Raw genomic sequence first — 13,830 nt, forward strand, 5'->3', positions numbered from 1 at the left:
AGCTCACAGGCGAAAGGAGGGTACCTGACAATCCCCTCAAGGGGAGGTTCAGCAGATACAAATGAGGACTGAACAAAATATTAGAACAGTTCAAAGAAAAGGTGACTGCAAGTTGGAAATCATAAACATCACGTGTTCATACATTACATACTCATGCACCAATATTTGCTTTAAGGATAAAGGCTTTTCTTAAAAATGGATCAGGGCCGGGCATGGTGGCTCACGCCTGTAATCTCAGCACTTAGGGAGGCCAAGATGGGTGGATCACCTGAGGTCAGGAGTTCAAGACCAGCCTTGCCAACATGGTGAAACCCCATCTCTACTAAAAATACAAAAATTAGCCGGGTGTGGTGGTGCATACCTGTAATCCCAGCCACTTGGGAAGCTGAGGCAGGAGAATTGCTTGAACCCAGGAGGTAGAGGTTGCAGTGAGCCAAGATCATGCCACTGCACTCCAGCCTGGGCAACAGAAATGGATCAGTCGGTTAGAATTCGGCACTTATTATTATTATTATTATTTGGCATACATAACACTGAAAGTGTCTATTCCTAAATTCTAGTTGAGATGTCTTTCAATAACTTAGGAAGCCATTGGGAAACAATCTGAACGCAAACTTTTTCTAGAGTTTTTGTTTGCCAATTTTTCACAATCATCACATCTAGGTATAACTTAACAGAGAAAAGTTTGTGACTCGACTATACTCTTTCCAAAGTTTTAACTTTACAAAAAACAGCTTGATTTTCCCCTAATAGTTCTTTATTATGTATGTATCCCATATATGTTTATATATGTTCAAGTGTACAACAAAAATTCACAAAATACTATAAAGGATGTACCTTGTGATTTTCCATTCTAGCCCAAGGAAGTTGAGCCAGTTCTATTCTTTTAAATGCAGGCCATGACCCATTAAATTGATTTAACAACCTGCAAATAGTCAGGCTCCCCAGCATGAAAGGCACTGCTTCAGTAGCTGTCTGTAAGCACCAAGCAGTGAGGGCAGAGAGGAGAACCCCTGAGCACCTCCCCATACCACCGACTGCATCTCAGTGTAATGTCCCAATAGCTCAGAGGAAACATAGCAAATGCTTAAAGTATCAACACTACTGAAATCAATGATGTAATCTTTGAACTCATAGTTACACTTGTCTTTGTTTTGTGAAAGCATACAAATGTCTTGTTTTCCATCAAGACAGGAAAAGAGCACACAGACAGCTTCAGTGCCTGCTCCTCCCTGTGCTCAAGGTTCACTCCATTCTTCCAATTTTTTTTCCTCTAAGTTCAGAGGCTGGCAAACTGCAGTCCATGGGCCAAGTCTGGCCAGTGCCTGTTTTTGTCAAATTGCATCGGAACACAGCCACGCTGGATTTGTGTATGTGTTGTCTGTGGTTGTTTTCAAGCTGCAGTGTCAGGGTTGTTTGATTGGAGAAGGTCTGCCACACAAAGCCCAAGACATTCACGAACTGGCCGAAAAGATGGCTCACCCCCTGCACTAAGTCATCTCCTAGCTCTGAGAAAATGGCGATCCTCTGAGAACTCAGAAGCTCCTTACCCATGTTAAATTATTTGCTCACAAACTTGTTTACTGGGATAATAAGAAGGTGGTATTATTTCCATTGCCATTTATGCATCAGAGCAAACAAATGATCAAGTCAGACTTAGAGACAGGACATATCTTACAGGTTTGAAATGAACCCTTTCCACTGTCTTAGTTTACTTTGCTTTGTTTACCACAGTAACAGAGGAAAGAAATTTCAGGGCCCTGCAACCATGTTCATATTTTTTCATCTCATGTTTAGTTCTAAAGATATATGTAATATACGCATCACACTTTATACTGTAGTTATGTTTATATTAAAATACTTTAAATTGCTTACCTTCAAGTAAAACTTGTGGTCCCAGAAAACTCAGAGCTTCAAGAAACCCGTGACATTAAATAGAGCCATATTTCACCTCAAAGTGCCATACCGCTGTTTGAAAACATGGAAGAAGAAATGGACATCACCAGGAATTATGAGGACCACCACCTCATGCCCACTGAGGGTGTTTGGGGACAGCAGCTACCTGGGCTGGGATGAAGGGAATGGTCTTGCCTGGGGTACAGAAAATTTCTGTTAAAAGATAATTCATACACGATAAGTAAGCCAAGCAAAACTGGCCTGCTTTTATCCCAACAAGAGAGTCATTCCAAACACAGTTAGTGATGAAACAGTCCTACACACACACACACACACACACACACACACACACACACAATCATTTGTTGATGAAAGTTCTAAATAATTGCTCTTGTGACTGTTGAGTTTTCATTACATATATTTGGGGGGGTGTGTGTGCGTGCACGTGTGTGTGCGTGTGTGATGGGTTGAAATGCATCACCCAAAAAGCTATGTTCAAGTCCTAACCCCTGGTACCTGTGAAGGTGACTTTATCTGGAAGTGGGGGGTCTTTGCAGAAGCAATCAAGTTAAGATGAAACCATACTGAAGTACGGTGGGTCCTTCATCCAAAGTGACTAGTGTCCTGATAAGAAGAGGGGAAGAAAAACAAGACAACACAAGGGGATGTGGAAGATGTGAACATGGAGCAGAGATCAGGCAATGTGTCTGAGAGCCAAGCAGTACCCCGATGGCCCCAGCCACCACCAGAAGCTGGAGAGAGGCAGGGGGCCAATTCCTTCTCCCAGCCTCCAAAGGAACCAGCCCTGCAGACTTCCAGCCTCGAGAACCATGAGGAATACATGTCTGTTATTTTAAGCCACACAGTTTGCGGTCATTTGTGACAGCAGTCTGGCGAAACTTATACACCTATGCAAGCTTCAATCAATTCATTTGTATCTTTATCACTTAATAAACATCATACTCTACAGGAAAGCTATTCCAGAAAACTCCAAGTTATTCAGCTGACCCTGGCACACAGGCACCCAGCCCCCCGCCTTCATGTGAACGGAAGGAGCTGGATGGAGTAAACTATTAACACTGGTTCCAGGTGCTTCTCCAACCCCGGGGATAATACATATTCTCGCACTTAAACCTTAGATTCTAAATTAAACGTGACAGGACAGTGCCTGTCAAGACAAAGGAACACAACTTGACTTATTTTGATTCAGTCATCAGAGGGGACCATTTGGAAGTTGTTTGTGCTTAAAATCTAAAACAGTGCAACAGGGGACAAACTGCACAATGTAATATTTTTGTTTAGTAAATGCAAATGTTAGTTCATAAAACATTTTACTGAATCTGAAAAATTTTTTTAAAAATAGAAATGTATAATTTTAACTGATTTCTACTTGTTTTAATATTAAAAGAAATATAAATATATAATATAAATAAATATAAATGTATTTATATATTATATATAATATATATTATATATTATATATAATATATAATATATTATATATTATATTATATATAATATATTATATATTATATTATATATAATATATTATATATTATATTATATATAATATATTATATATAATATATATTATATTTTATATATATTTATTATATTTATTATATATTTATATTTATATATTATATATATTATATAAATATATATTATATATTTATATATTATATATATTATATAAATATATATTATATATTTTTATATAATATATATTTATGATATTTATATATATTTTTATATTATATATGATATTTATATATATGTTATATATAATATATATAATATATATTATATATAATATATAGTTATATATAATATATATTTAATATTTAATATATAATATATATTTAATATATAATATAGTTATGTAATATATATTTAATATATAATATATAATATATATATTTGATATATAATATATATATTTAATATATAACATAGTTATCTATAATACATTTAATATATAATATATAGTTATATATTATATATTTAATATATAATATAAATAAACATAAATATAAATATATAAATATATATTATAAAATATAAATATATATTATATAATATATTTATATAATATATATTATATAAATATATATTATAAATATAAATATATTATATAAATATATATTATAAATATAAATATATATTATATAAATATATATTATATAAATATAAATATATATTATATAAATATAAATATATTATAATAAAATAATATTTAATAAATAATATTAAAGAAAGTCACTACTACTGAGTATTACATGATCATTACTAAAAGTAATTTTGTTACGTGCAGGAGAGAAGTGTGGAAAATCATCTGTACTGTATATCACATGTTCTGACTACACCTTAGTGGGAGCAGCCATGCTGTGAGCACTCTCTCTTAGTTATTCAACTATGCAAACACATAGCAATCAAGTTAAGATGAAATTTTCACTAGGCTTTGAGGTTGCAGAGATGACACAAACATGCAGGCACAGAGTCCTGTTAAGCAGCCTGTAGTGTGTGGGAACGACCAACATGTAAGTGATTATTCTGGCTCTGGCTCCCAAACCTGGCTGGGCCTCAGAGTCAACTATGAATCTTGTTTAAAAAATACAAGCATCCACTCTCAAAAATGGTTTCACAGGCTCTTATCAAGGTAAACATGCCCTTACCACATGACTCAACAATTCCGCTCCTGGGTATTTATCCCAGATAAATGAAAATATGTCTTCACACAAAAACCTGTACATGAATGTTTGTTGCAGCTCTGTTCATAATTGTCCCAAACTGGAAACAGCTAAAATGCCCCTCCAAAAGTGAGTGAATAATCAGCTGTGGCTCCTCCACACAATGGAATACAACCCAGCAAGGGACAAACATGAATCAACAACTTAGATGGATTTTACAGGCATTACGGTGAGCTAATGAAGCTGACCTCAATAGGTGAGGGCCGTATGATTGCACTGGTATGACAGCATTGGAAAGATACATCGGCAGTGATGCAGGACAGAATAGTGGGTGCTGGCGTCAGGATTCAGGAGGGTGAGCCTATAAAGGGATAGCCCCAATGAGTTTTGGGGGTGAGGGAATTGTTTGTAACCTGATTGTGGTAGTGATCACGCAAATCTATATATGAGTCAAAATTGGTAGAACTATACACTAAAAAGAAAAAAGTCAATTTTACTGAATGGCTGAAGGGCCCATGCAGTAGTGCATAAAGACTCAAGAAGCAGGTGGCAGGGCTGTACAGAGCTAGAAAGAGGTTTCAAATGCATTCTGGAGGCAATAGGGAAACTAAAAATTTTTACTCATGAGACAGACATGATTAGATCTGGGTTTTAGTAGGATCATTCTGTTGACAGATTGAAGATGGATTGGAGGTGGTTACATGGAAGAGAAGGAAGTCAATTAGTATTCCATGGCAAGAAAGATCAATTAAGGGCAACAGATAATGAATTCAGCTCTGTACATAGTGAGTGAGAGACACTCACAGGGCATTGAAGCAAAGATGTCCATGGGGGTGGAAGAGAGGAGTCTGAAGCTCCGGAAAGAGCCCCAAGCTAACAGTAACAGTATGGCAGTTGAATGCATGTGTACAGATGAAGTTGTCTTGGATGAACTGTATGTAGGGTCAGGGAGGAAAAAAGCAGTTTGGGATTAGAGTCAAGGGGAACTGCATTATCTGGAAAAAAAGAAAAAACATATAGAGAGAAGAAACTGATAATGTGTAGTCACAAAGGAGTGCTTCACAAACTAAAGGAAGAAAGAAGAAAGGAGTCAACGGTTTCCACCCCTAGCGCATGAGTCTGGATGCTATCGTCTAACTGCACAGAATAAGCAACTGGGCTGTACACATAATCACAAAGCCACAGGATTTGGCCACCAAAAGAGATCTATGTGATCGCCCAGTCCAAACCCTCATTCAATAGCTAAGCAAACTGAGGCCAAGGAAGACTAGCTGGTTTGTTTGAGGTAACACAGCTAATGCATGGTAAGGCTGTGGCGGGCATCCAAACTGCCAGATTGTTGGAATAAAACAATTGAATTCTTCAACAAGTCTTCCATAAGAAAATTTAAATTTCAATCAACACATTATCCCCACCAGTTTCCCTTACATCCACTTATGAGAGAAAACCATCTTCTATCCCAACACAGAAAAGTAAGAACCAGGATGACTGGATTCATCCCATTGATCTACCTGTTGCTTACATCAGTAGATGCCAATCTACCTGATTAATCCATTTACTTTCCTCTTCCTGTCCAGTAGGAGAATACAAACAGATTTTGAACTACCCATATAGCTCCCCAAATTTGGCTCCTAGATAAATTTATCAGATATTTGTGATGGAAATTCTATTTTTCCTCAGCCTTGACTTTTCTGTTTTCTATTGCAAAATATTTCTCACTTGCTACTCACCAGGCTATGGAGAGACTGTGAGGCACACAGGATTTCCTACAAAAGGGGCCACTTATCCAAACTTTCTAATGGCTTAACAACTAGAACATATAACTTTTTAAAAATCTTACACGTTTCAAAAATGTACAATTAATTCATTGTAAGACCAACATTATTCTTTCCAGAAGGGTTAAATGTCAAGCATTTCAGCTCCAAATTTTTGGCTCATATGATTCTTTCTGAGTAAATCTCAGTTAATAAAAAAAATACATAATGCAAACATGCCAAAATTGCTTTCTGATTTAGAGATTCCTTAAGAATTTTATTTTGCTTAGTAAATTTGGATGGAAATTTGTCTCTAAAAATATAGCAAGAAGATAAACTAGTGTAGAACTAAAGCTATAGACATTTAAATGAGTGTGATGCTGTGAAAATCTTTCTTGGATAAGAGAAGGAGTGTGAAAAGCAAACAAAGACAGCAGATCAATAACATGGGAATGAGAGAAAGATCTGGCGAGTTCTGAAGTAGCCACTGGAATGGGCAAGAGGGTTCCTGAGCAAACTTGGGTCCTGGTGGAAGTGGTATGTTAGCAGGACATTCATACGTGAGCAGGTGTCAGAGGCATAGAAGAGAAGTTCATTTCAGGGTAAGAGAAGAATGGGCTGTGAAAACAAAAGGTATATTTTGGAAAGCTCAGTGACACACAGCTCATAAATAAGTGGAAGATGAGGCAGGACAGGGTGCAGACTTGTGTCATGTTGCCAGAATTTGGGTATGTCTTTAAATGCACTGAGAGTGTCTGAGGTTCTAGAGGAGCGGTATGATTCTACCTCAGCTTCTGGAAAGGGGTTCCAGCAACAGTGTCTTTGTAAAGAGACCATCACAAAAAGATCCAAGTGAAGGAAAATGGGGCCCGAGGCAGTCATGTGAGTGAAGAGAGTAGGAAAAGAAGGCAGAGAGAAGGATTTGGGAGATATTTCAGAGGGAGAAGCAAGAGGACGTGGTATAGGGGAAGGGTCAGACAGGTCCGTGCTAGGGATTGACGTCCCGCGGGAGAGGCTGACGTTCCTACCCGGCAGCTGGGACAGTTGCAGTTATCAGCAGCTCAAATGTGAAATACGGGAGAAAAGGCAGCAGGGAAGGAAGGCCCATCAGATTAGGGCACGGTGAGTTCCGATGACTGCGCAGATGTCCAGAGAGCCTTTGGAAATTCAGGCCTTGCCATTCATAGAATGACATCAAGATGTAGGTCTATCACTCGAAATCAGCAGGTTTGAAATTATCAGAGTGTAGGAGGTTTGTCTAGACATTTGCTTTAAGGCTTTGGCAGTGGAAGAAAAACCCAAAATACACTCAGGAGGAGAATATGGGGTAGGGAGACATTATTTTTTAATAACTAATTACAATCCCTGGCAAGAGTTTTGCTGGTAATTTTACTTCCTACTGTGGTTGCTATCCATGGATGTACTATACATATAAACGAGATAATATCAAATAACTTGTTTCTGTGACATACTAAAAGAAGAAGTATGAAAAATATTCTACCTCATCTAAAATTCTGATACCTTCATATCTTGGAAAGGCACATACGTATTAAAGTATAAAACTGTCAACGATTTGTAAACATTCCACACCAAGTGGCTGCTAGGCAAAGCCTTACCTTGTGTTGATATGACATCTTTTATTTCTTGAGTCCTATTGCAAAAATTTAAAAGATTTCTCTTGTTGTATCTTTTTCATGTCGCTCACATTTTCCAATAAGTATGTGCCAAGCTTTTATTCTTCAAGGTCACCAAACCCTGGCTTAGCCATCATAATCAATCAAACTGCATTTTTACAAATGTAAGTTTCAGCCATCTGATAAAATGAGCAATTCTGCAATGTTTTGTGGTTTTTTTATTTCTGTTTGAAAACAACTCATTTTAGAGGAACTCTATTCCCTGCGGTTCTTAGTCATCCTTATCCCAGAAAAGAGTAATTTTTCAGTGTCCATTCTCACTAACTCTGGAATATATTGTATGATTAGCTAACTTTGAACCTCAAATACTTACATTAAAAGTGCAGAAACCATGATGGTTTGAATAGTTTTGTTTTGTGATTTAGAATTCAAGTAGAGCTGGATAATAACTGACAACATAAAATGTGGAATCCACAAAGACTCGGTATGATTCAAAGTTCACCATTCTAATTCAAATAAAATTTTAAGAATTAAAACTGATGTCCAGCCCAATATAGAAGCTCAAGCAAACTCAAATGGCTGATGGAGGAGTTGACTTGGCTCCAATTTTTCTATTCCCCAAGTTACCTGTTTTTGAGAAAAATAATACATATAAATGAAAACATAACATTACTGGAAAAGAGAAAAATGAAAATAGCCATGGAATAGAAATGTTGAAAGCTTCTTCCCAAGCAAGCCTAGAAAAAGCTCTGAGAGCAAAGTCAAGGAGGCAAAGACCTTGCCATGAGTCAAACATTAGGGCGAGAGCTGGAATGGCTCACTACAGCCCCTACCACCAATCCCCCAAATAGAGTCAAAAAATGACGGTCGGAGGAAATGTTTCTCCCAAAGACAAAGCCCAAAGACTAGTTTTTAAAGAAAATTAATTTGTCAGTGAACTTACAGGGCCTAAAAAAAGCACAGCAGATCTTCGCCCCGGCAAACCCACAGGGGCGCTGTGGAGTTTCTTCATTTTTGAGAGAAACCACCTCTTGGACATCCATCAGCCCCTCCATGAAACGTCTGCTCTAGCAAAGCCACCGATCCAAGGCTCAAGAGCGCTACTTTCCTTTCCACGAGGCCCTGGCTGGATGTTCAGCAGGTGCTCTGATAAAAAGCAGGCCCCGTATGAAAACCAGCAGGGAACAGAAAATGCAGCAGGGCTCTCCAATCTCATGCCAAGGTAGGCGAGGCTGTGCTGTCCCCAGCAGGCGCGTGCAGCGCTGCTAAGTGATGGGAATTTCAGAGCAAAAGAAAAGACGGGTTGTTTTTTGTCTTGTTTTGTTTTGTTTTTGTTCGTTTTTTCTTTAAAGGTATATGTATTGGTTTTTCAAACAGTTACTAAGTTGTTAGGGCATGCATAATTATGTCGTTTGGCTATAATTATGTCGTTTGGCTCTAACTACTTATACACAGAACTGTTAAGAAGTTGCTCTGGCCTAGGGCCACTGTAAAAAAATTACTGAAACAATGATAGAGACTTGAACCAAGAAAGCGAGGAAGTCTCTGTGCTGTAGTTATCGGCTCTCAGGAAAGAAAAACCCTTCTGGCTTGGCAGCTGGCCCAGGAGGGGCGTGGGTAAGAGGAGGTCCCCAGGCTGCTGGATGGTTCTTCCTGCTGTTGGAGCCTCATCCACAGACACAGGCCTGTAGTTAGCCAGGCAGGGAGGAGGCTGAGCAGGAAACAGATGTGCCTGGCTGCAAAGGAAACCCACACGCAATCAACCCCATCTTCATTCATAAAAAAGAACCAAATCAAGTGCCACCCAATACAGGAGGCAAATACCAGCGTGGAGGATAATGATGAACAAATAAAACAGCTCACCTGAGAGGAAACAGAAATAATAATAATAAAAATCCAACTTGATACTGAGAGATTAGAGAGGAAATTGCACCCATAAAATTAGAATTAGCTACAATTAGAAGGAGGAGGAGGTAGGGAGGGTAAGGAACAGGGAATAAGAAGATAACAGCACTTACGAGAAAGGAAGAGGTATGGTAAATAAAATTTAACTGACAAAATGAAAATTAAATGGAGCTGCCAAGCTGGCTGTCCAGAAGAGGGGCTGTTCCACCATGGAGACCAGGCAGCTAGAGGGTCGAGCCAAAGAAACCTCCCAGATCAAAAGGAAAAATAAACAGATGAATGAATGAAATCCTAAAAGTCTTGCAAGACATATTCAGGAGGGTCAAACTAATAGAGACTTTTAAAAATAGAGAACAAAAATATTAGAAAGAAATACTAGGAGAAATGATTGAAGCCTCTTTTCCGGAGCTGAAGTTCCTTATACAGTGGTCCACTGAGGGCTGTGTGTCCACCCACAGGTCGCCTGATAAAACTTATAGACCCCAAAATAAAAGAAAAACTCTAAAAGCTCCCACAACACAGAAGGGGACAACATGCTGTGCAGGAACCAGTGGCTGCCATCAGAAGCTAAGAAGACGCACAAAGGTTGTGAAAAAGATCCCGCAGATCTTGGCCTTAGGTCACGCTTCAAGTAGTGGGAGTTTTGGTGACAGATAGCGTTTCCCTTGCTACAGGTTTATTTATTCACCTTGTTTCAAAGAGAATAAAATATGCATAATTATAATACCATGTGCTGACGTGGAGGGACATCCATCACATGAAAAACAAGTTGCAAAACAAATGGATAATAGGATCCTACTGAGCTTAAATACACACACACAGGCACAACTAGACAAATAGGCAGATAGATAGATAATAGGTAGGTAGGTAGGTAGAGAGAGAGGAATTTAAAAATATCTAGAATACGTAGCAGACAGCTGAGATTGGGGAGTAGAGGAGGTGAAGATGTTTGCTTTTAATCTTCACCACTTGATACTCTCATTTTTTAACAGAGTATAAATTTCTTTTGAAATTAAAAAAATTATCGTACTTTTAGTGGAATAAAAGCAGCATCAGGCACATAGTAGGTAATTAATCAATATTTGTTAAATGAATGAGTGAATGCAAAATATATGCCTTTCTACCATCAGAAGTACAGCTCTATTCAAACTTTCTTCAGTATCTCCTGTAGCACTGACAAATTAAGTTTTCTGTCTCTTCTTAAGTCATATTTGGTAATATATTTTCCTAGAAATTCATTCATTTCAGCTAGATATCAAAATGGATTATCTCACGGCTGTGGACTGCAACCTCCTTTCCATATTGCTTGTTTTACATAAGAAACACATACATATTTTCTTTTTGAAACCGTGTCATAAGTACTCGACAAATTGTATTAGTCAGTTTTCACACTGCTGATAAAGACATACTGGAGACTGGGCAATTTACGAAAGAAAGAGATTTAATGGACTTACAGTTCCACACGGCTGGGGAGGCCTCACAATCATGGCGGAAGGTAAAGAGGAGCAAGTCACACCTCGGATGGCAGCAGGCAGAGAGATCGATCTGGTGCAGGAGAACTCCTCTTTATAAAACCATCAGATCTTGTGAGACTTACTCACTATCACGAGAACAGCATGGGAAAGACCTGCCCCCATGATTCAATTACCTCCCACTGGGTCCCTCCCACAACATGTGGGAATTCAAGATGAGATTTGGGTGGGGACACAGCCAAACCATATCACAAATGGTAACTCAATGTAATTTTTTTTAACAGCACTATGAGTTGTGGGAATCCAAGGCATGAGACAAGAAGGCTGGACAGCGTTCCTGGATCACACAGCTGAGTACCGGTGAAGTCGACCCAGTGTGCCTCGGCCAAGGGACTGCTCTCACCACTATGCCCCTCCCCAGTGTCCTGAATTCTAATGCTGAATATTTGTATGTTCTCTGCTTTTCTCTTAGCCTTCCAAAGATTTGTCATCAGTAGTATTTAATATCGAAGAATAAAGGTTTGAATTACTATATTTGTTATAGTTTTTCAGGTTCTAAGTCATTAATTTCTACTATATCTTCGTTTTCTTACTCATGCTTTTGTTGGGGCTTTTTAAATTATTTTTTGCTTCTGCAGTAACATGGATATTTCATTTGCAACTTTCTTATAGATAAAAACCTTGAAAACTTAACAAAGTTTTCTCCTAGCACAATGTGGGTTACATTCCATATATTATGGCATCTTCTAAACAATCTCTTTATTCAGTTTTAATTTTCTCTATCATTTTCTTTGAGTTAACAGCTCATGGATTATTCAGGGAGTATTTTTAATTTCCACATGGTTTTAGATTTGGTGTTAAACTTTTTATTACTTAAATTCTATTGTTTATTGTCAAAATATGGCTTATGGGAATGCTTTGTATTGAGCTTTTTTTTGACACAGAAGCTATAATCAATGTTTAACTATACGATGCACATTTGAAGATCACATTTTTTTAAAGAAATACTGAGTAAATAAAACATATTAATTATTCAGTTCTCTGTAAAGTTTATGTACATAACATAAAAAGTAGAGATACTGTTAAGTAGCCTGTTAAGACTGTGCTTTGCCAGTTTCTTATTGCATTTATAACAACTTTTATTTTATGTCTTTTGATGCTGTTATTTGGTTTTTAAACATCTCTGGCTACTACATTCTCATAATAAATTATACTTCAGAAAATTAATATAAAGTAGCCCTCGCTCATTCCTTATTTTCTCTCAAGTTCCACTTTATATGATACTAATATTGCACTTTGGGGTTCATTTTATTTTTTGTCTTACATTTAAGAATTTACTCATCTGTTTTCTATGTCATTTTGCTTCGTACACATGTATGTGTATATAAAATTTAATATGACAATATCTTTTGTAAAGGAAGTTTGATCCATTTATATTTACTGTATATTATCATGAGTGATCTTCTTGATAAGAGTTCTGAAACACACACACATATTACTTTTGGCATCATTCACTGCTATTAACACAGGTATATGACATTTTAAAAAATAAATCACCCTGATCTAACTTAAGGCTTCAAATCGTTCATTTATACATTTGCTCCAGGAATATTTTGTAAAGTCTCTATTACATCATGGAATTGTACTAGCCACTGAAAACCCTTTGGTGAAAAAGATACATATGAGTTTTGCCATCTTGAAGCTTACCTTCTAAAAATACTAACAGCAGGACAACAATGCAAATCTGTGTGCTTTCTATCCAAGGGCACTGTTCTCCCTGCTTTACTTACTTTATTAAATTTTCACAACTAAATGACTTTCTACCAATGAGCAAATTGAGAATCACAGAGTTTTAAAAACATACCTATTGTTATCTACTTTGCATGTGGTAGATGCAAGTTGCTAATGTAGATCTGAAAACAGAGCCAGTCACTATGAACATGCTACCCATCAACATGTGCTCTCTCTCTCTTCGGGCTCCAAGCTTTCCATAAGGCTTCCAGGTTGCCACTTTGAAGACCCCTCCTAATGCTTCCCTGCCATTCACAACTACACCTTGTGGTGACTGAACAGCTGTTCTGTTTTGCTTCAGGCTGTTTTCCTGGGAACCACCAGCCATTCCTCGTGCCCACTGGGTCTTACTCTCACTGGCCCCATGGACCCCCTGAGGTTGTCAGTGACTTCTGTTGGGTTCCAGGTACAGGCACCCTTTGCCACAGAGATGACCTCTGGAATGTTCTCAGCCTCCTTCCATGCCCTCCATGTACCTGTGGGAATGTCTTGATGCTTTCCATGCCACAGTGACAAGGACACCAAGCTCAGGTCCTCACTCTACCTATTTGAGCTGTGCAGTCACTAGCACTGTGAGAAGACCACCCTGAAGTGCTGGAGCAGGGGCATCCTACAAGGCCATATTTGCGCGCTGCCCCTCTGCCCTTGACAGGCGACCCTCCATCTTTCTGGATTTTTCCCATGCACT

Source organism: Pan paniscus, chromosome 14, assembly GCF_029289425.2.
Source record: "Pan paniscus chromosome 14, NHGRI_mPanPan1-v2.0_pri, whole genome shotgun sequence".
Classification (NCBI taxonomy): domain Eukaryota; kingdom Metazoa; phylum Chordata; class Mammalia; order Primates; family Hominidae; genus Pan; species Pan paniscus.